At 51.9% G+C, this 5,935-nt stretch overlaps 1 long non-coding RNA gene across 3 annotated transcripts; it reads left to right on the top strand.

Moving 5' to 3' along the window:
• Nucleotides 1-4,030: 4,030 nt before the first annotated feature.
• On the top strand, nt 4,031-5,492 carry LOC127920171 (uncharacterized). Of its 3 annotated transcripts, none has more exons than XR_008105324.1 (2): nt 4,031-4,894; nt 5,016-5,492. It is a non-coding gene; the product is annotated as an uncharacterized LOC127920171 (long non-coding RNA). The 3 variants fall into 3 exon arrangements; XR_008105323.1 differs by having other exon boundaries at nt 4,031-4,933; XR_008105326.1 differs by having other exon boundaries at nt 4,031-4,972.
• Nucleotides 5,493-5,935: the final 443 nt, after the last annotated feature.

The following is a 5,935-nucleotide window of genomic DNA, read 5'->3' as shown; positions in this document are numbered from 1 at the left end:
CCCAAACATCCTGGGCACCCAATCCCCCACCCCCCACTATGGGCATGTTGGTTATAGATCAGGGTTCCCAAACATCCCCCCACCCCCTATGGGCATGTTGGTTATAGATCAGGGGTTCCCAAACATCCCCCACCCCCACCCCTGGGCATGTTGGTTATAGATCAGGGGTTCCCAAACATCCCCCACCCCACCCCCATGGGCATGTTGGTTATAGATCAGGGGTTCCCAAACATCCCCCACCCCACCCCTATGGGCATGTTGGATGATCAGGTGGGCATGTTGGTTATAGATCAGGGGTTCCAAACATCCCACCCCCACCCCCTATGGGCATGTGGTTATAGATCAGGTGATGTTCCACCAAATATCCTCACCCCCTGGGCTGTTGGTTATAGGGGGTTCCCCTCTGAGGGCATGTTGGTTATAGATCAGGGGTTCCCAAACATCCCCCACCTACCCCCTACTGGGCATGTTGGATGATCAGGGTTCCCAAACATCCCACCCCACCCCCCTATGGGCATGTTGGTTATAGATCAGGGGTTCCCAAACATCCCCCACCCCCTACCATGTTGAGATCAGGGGTTCCCAAACATGAGCATGTTGGTTATAGATCAGGGTTCCCAAACATCCTACCACTGAGTGGATAGATCAGGGGTTCCCAAACATCCCCCACCCCCACCCCAGATGTTGGTTATAGATCAGGGGTTCCCAACATCCCCCCCCCCACCCCCCCTATGGGCATGTTGGTTATAGATCAGGGGTTCCCCATCCCCCCCCCCACCCCTAGGGCATGTTGGTTATAGATCAGGTTCCCAAACATCCCCCACCCCCACCCCCCTATGGGCATGTTGGTTTTCAGGGTTCTTCCCCCACCCCTATGGGCATGTTGGTTATAGATCAGGGGTTCCCAAACATCCCCACCCCCTAGCGGGCATGTTGGTTATAGATCAGGGTTCCCAAAATCCCCACCCCCTACCCCCTATGGGCATGTTGGTTATAGATCAGGGGTTCCCATCCCCAACCTCTCATGTTGGTCTGATCAGGGGTTCCCAAACATTATGGGCATTTGGTTATAGATCAGGGGTTCTCACTTTTGGGATCCCCTTGTTATAGATCAGGGGTTCCCAAACCAACCCCCCTAAATGTTTTATAGATCAGGGGTTCCCAAACATCCCCACCCCCACCCCCTATGGGCATGTTGGTTATAGATCAGTTCCTGCATCCCCCCCCCCACCCCCTATGGGCATGTTGGTTATAGATCAGGGGTTCCCAAACATCCCACCCCCCCCCTATGGGCATGTTGGTTATAGATCAGGGGTTCCCAAACATCCCCCCCCCCACCCCCTATGGGCATGTTGGTTATAGATCAGGGTTCCCAAACATCCCCACCCCCCCTAAATGTTGGTTATAGATCAGGGGTTCCCAAACATCCCCCCCCCCTATGGGCATGTTGGTTATAGATCAGGGGTTCAAACATCCCCACCCCCACCCCCTATGGGCATGTTGGATAGATCAGGGGTTCCCCCAAACATCCCCCACCACCCCCTATGGGCATGTTGGTTAGAGGGGTTCCCAACATCCCCCCCCCACCCCCCTATGGGCATGTTGGTTATAGATCAGGGGTTCCCAAACATCCCCCACCCCACCCCCTATGTGTTGGTTACCAGGGTTCCGAAACATCCCCAGCCAGGGCATGTTGGTTATAGATCAGGGGTTCCCAAACATCCCCCCACCCCTATGGGCATGTTGGTTATAGATCAGGGGTTCCTAAACATCCCCCACCCCCACCCCCCATGGGCATGTTGGTTATAGATCAGGGTTCCCAAACATCCCCCACCCCCACCCCCTATGGGCATGTTGGTTATAGATCAGGGGTTCCCAAACATCCCCACCCCACCCCTATGGGCATGTTGGTTATAGATCAGGGGTTCCCCAAACATCCACCTCACCCCCTATGTTGGTTATGATCAGGGGTTCCCAAATGTCCCCCACCCCCTATGGGCATGTTGGTTATAGATCAGGGTTCCCCCAAACATCCCCCACCCCCTACCATGTTGGTTATAGATCAGGGGTTCCAAACATCCCCCACCCCACCCCTATGGGCATGTTGGGTTATAATCAGGGTTCCCAAACATCCCCCACCCCTGGGCATGTTGGATAGATCAGGGTTCCCAAACATACCACCACCCCCTATGGGCATGTTGGTTTATAGATCAGGGGTTTCCCCACCCCCACCCCTATGGGGCATGTTGGTTATAGATCAGGGGTTCCCAACATCCCCCACCCCCCCCCCCTATGGGCATGTTGGTTATAGATCAGGGGTTCAAACATCCCCCACCCCCACCCCCTTGGGCATGTTGGTTATAGATCAGGGGTTCCCAAACATCCCCACCCCACCCCTACCAGGGGCTCCCTACCCCCACCCCTATGGGCATGTTGGTTAAATCAGGGGTTCCCAAACATCCCCCACCCCCACCCCCTATGGGCATGTTGGTTATAGATGGAGGGGTTCCAAATATGTTGGTTTATAGATCAGGGGTCCCACATCCCCACTACCCCCTATGGGCATGTTGGTTATAGATCAGGGTTCCCTCTAAACATCCCCCACCCCCACCCCTATGGGCATGTTGGTTATAGATCAGGGTTCCTTAAACATCCCCCCCCACCCCCTATGGGCATGTTGGTTATAGATCAGGGTTCCCAAGTATCCACCCCACCCCCTAGGGCATGTTGGTTATAGATCAGGGGTTCCCAAACATCCCCCACCCCCACCCCTATGGGCATGTTGGTTATAGATCAGGGGTTCCCAAACATCCCCCACCCCTATGGGCATGTTGGTTATAGATCAGGGGTTCCCAAACATCCCCCACCCCCACCCCCCTATGGGCATGTTGGTTATAGATCAGGGGTTCCCAAACATCCCCCACCCCCACCCCCTAGGGCATGTTGGTTATAGATCAGGGGTTCCCAAACATCCCCCCCACCCCCTATGGGCATGTTGGTTATAGATCAGGGTTCCCAAACATCCCCCACCCCCACCCCCTATGGGCATGTTGGTTATAGATCAGGGGTTCCCCAAACATCCCCACCCCCACCCCCTATGGGCATGTTGGTTATAGATCAGGGTTCCCAAACATCCCCCCCCCCCACCCCCTATGGGCATGTTGGTTATAGATCAGGGGTTCCCAAACATCCCCCACCCCCTATGGGCATGTTGGTTATAGATCAGGGGTTCCCAAACATCCCCCACCCCCCCCCCTATGGGCATGTTGGTTATAGATCAGGGGTTCCCAAACATCCCCCCCCCCACCCCCTATGGGCATGTTGGTTATAGATCAGGGGTTCCCAAACATCCCCCCCCCAAATGTTGGTTATAGATCATTCCCAAACATCCCCCCCACCCCCTATGGGCATGTTGGTTATAGATCAGGGGTTCCAAACATGTTGGTTATAGATCAGGGGTTCCCAAACATCCCCCCCCCCCCCCTATGGGCATGTTGGTTATAGATCAGGGGTTCCCAAACATCCCCCCCCCCCCCCTATGGGCATGTTGGTTATAGATCAGGGTTCCCAAACATCCCCCCCCCCACTATGGGCATGTTGGTTATAGATCAGGGGTTCCCAAACATCCCCCACCCCCACCCCCTATGGGCATGTTGGTTATAGATCAGGGGTTCCCAAACATCCCCCCCCCCCCCCTATGGGCATGTTGGTTATAGATCAGGGGTTCCCAAACATCCCCCCCCCCCCTATGGGCATGTTGGTTATAGATCAGGGGTTCCCAAACATCCCCCACCCCCACCCCCTATGGGCATGTTGGTTATAGATCAGGGGTTCCCCAAACCAGGTTGGTTATAGATCCCCCACCCCCACCCCCTATGGGCATGTTGGTTATAGATCAGGGTTCCCAAACATCCCCCACCCCCCACCCCCTATGGGCATGTTGGTTATAGATCAGGGTTCCCAAACATCCCCCCCCCCACCCCCCTATGGGCATGTTGGTTATAGATCAGGGGTTCCCAAACATCCCTCCCCCCACCCCCCTATGGGCACAAGCACTGTTCATGACACAAACTGTTGACACCCCGCTTGTTGGCAGAGAGAATGTAGCAGGTTTAAAGCTTATTTCCTGCAATTCTACACATTTTGTCACAGGAAAATATTGTCGTTTTAATGCTCATTTTCTTGCAGTTATTTACAAATTTGATCATGTCTAATGTGTATTCATGTGATATTTGAGTGACTCAAAAACTACAACAATATTTATGAGCTAAAAAAAAAAGTAAGTAAAAAGACGGCCGTGGGCTGATTGATCTGGACACTCCTGACTAGTTATAAACATCTCTCTAATGTGAACAATGACTAACGGGACAAGAGGAGCTGATGATGTCATACCCCATTTAGAAATGTCACCTCGTACATTCTACTATTATCACTTTCAAGACTTAAGTTTAAAGCTGGACTGAGTTCCTTAAAAAAAAAATATATATATATATACGTATATATATTTTTTAAATGGAGAGGGGAGGACCACGTGCTGCCGCTGCGGGGGGGCGGGGGAGGGGGGGGCGCCCCGCCCCGCCCCGCCCCACAGTTTGGGAACCGCTGGTATAGACGACTACCTATTGTTTCAATCAATCAGCTGTGTTTCAGTACAATGTCTATATGGGGTACATGTCAATGAAGCCACATGTTAATGTTGTTAGTGTCTTAGTTTGCCCTGCATTGCAATAACAACGATAGAGACCGTTGAAAATTGGACCATCCAGACCTTTATTCAAAGAAAAGCACTGTTGTGATATTTAAAAAAGGCAAGAAACAATGCTTAACCTACTGTACCAGTGAGTGGATGAGGTGATGTGCAGCACCAATACCTACCTACCACTGAGTGGATGAGGTGATGTGCAGCACCAATACCTACCACTGAGTGGATGAGGTCTCGTGCAGCACCAATACCTACCACTGAGTGGATGAGGTGTCGTGCAGCACCAATACCTACCTACCACTGAGTGGATGAGGTGATGTGCAGCACCAGTACCTACCACTGAGTGGATGAGGTGTTGTGCAGCACCAATACCTACCACTGAGTGGATGAGGTGATGTGCAGCACCAGTACCTACCACTGAGTGGATGACGTGATGTGCAGCACCAATACCTACCACTGAGTGGATGAGGTGATGTGCAGCACCAGTACCTACAACTGAGTGGATGAGGTGTCGTGCAGCACCAATACCTACCACTGAGTGGATGAGGTGATGTGCAGCACCAATACCTACCACTGAGTGGATGAGGTGATGTGCAGCACCAGTACCTACCACTGAGTGGATGAGGTGTTGTGCAGCACCAGTACCTACCAGTGAGTGGATGAGGTGATGTGCAGAGTTCGTTTTTTGTCTTACCTTGTGAGAGGTAGTGTGTGGTTCATATAGCCCAATGCAGTGGGATGTGTTCATCATATCTTAAAACAATTATAATAACAATCATTTATAACCGTCTCACGTTTCTGTCTCTTGTTTGTTGTTTCTCACTTTTGGGAAATGTTTGAATACTGCAAAATGTTTCTGCGTGGGAGAATATCACCAGTACCAACTAGAGCAGCAAAATGTTTCTGCGTGGGAGAATATCACCAGTACCAACTAGAGCAGCAAAATGTTTCTGCGTGGGAGAATATCACCAGTACCAACTAGAGCAGCAAAATGTTTCTGCGTGGGAGAATATCACCAGTACCAACTAGAGCAGCAAAATGTTTCTGCGTGGGAGAATATCACCAGTACCAACTAGAGCAGCAAAATGTTTCTGCGTGGGAGAATATCACCAGTACCAACTAGAGCAGCAAAATGTTTCTGCGTGGGAGAATATCACCAGTACCAACTAGAGCAGCAAAATGTTTCTGCGTGGGAGAATATCACCAGTACCAACTAGAGCAGCAAAATGTTTC

The sequence above is a fragment of the Oncorhynchus keta genome, unplaced genomic scaffold (assembly GCF_023373465.1).
Source record: "Oncorhynchus keta strain PuntledgeMale-10-30-2019 unplaced genomic scaffold, Oket_V2 Un_contig_18534_pilon_pilon, whole genome shotgun sequence".
NCBI classification, from domain to species: domain Eukaryota; kingdom Metazoa; phylum Chordata; class Actinopteri; order Salmoniformes; family Salmonidae; genus Oncorhynchus; species Oncorhynchus keta.
The sequence above is the reverse complement of the archived record's forward strand: the minus strand, read 5'-3'. Positions and strand labels throughout refer to the sequence as shown.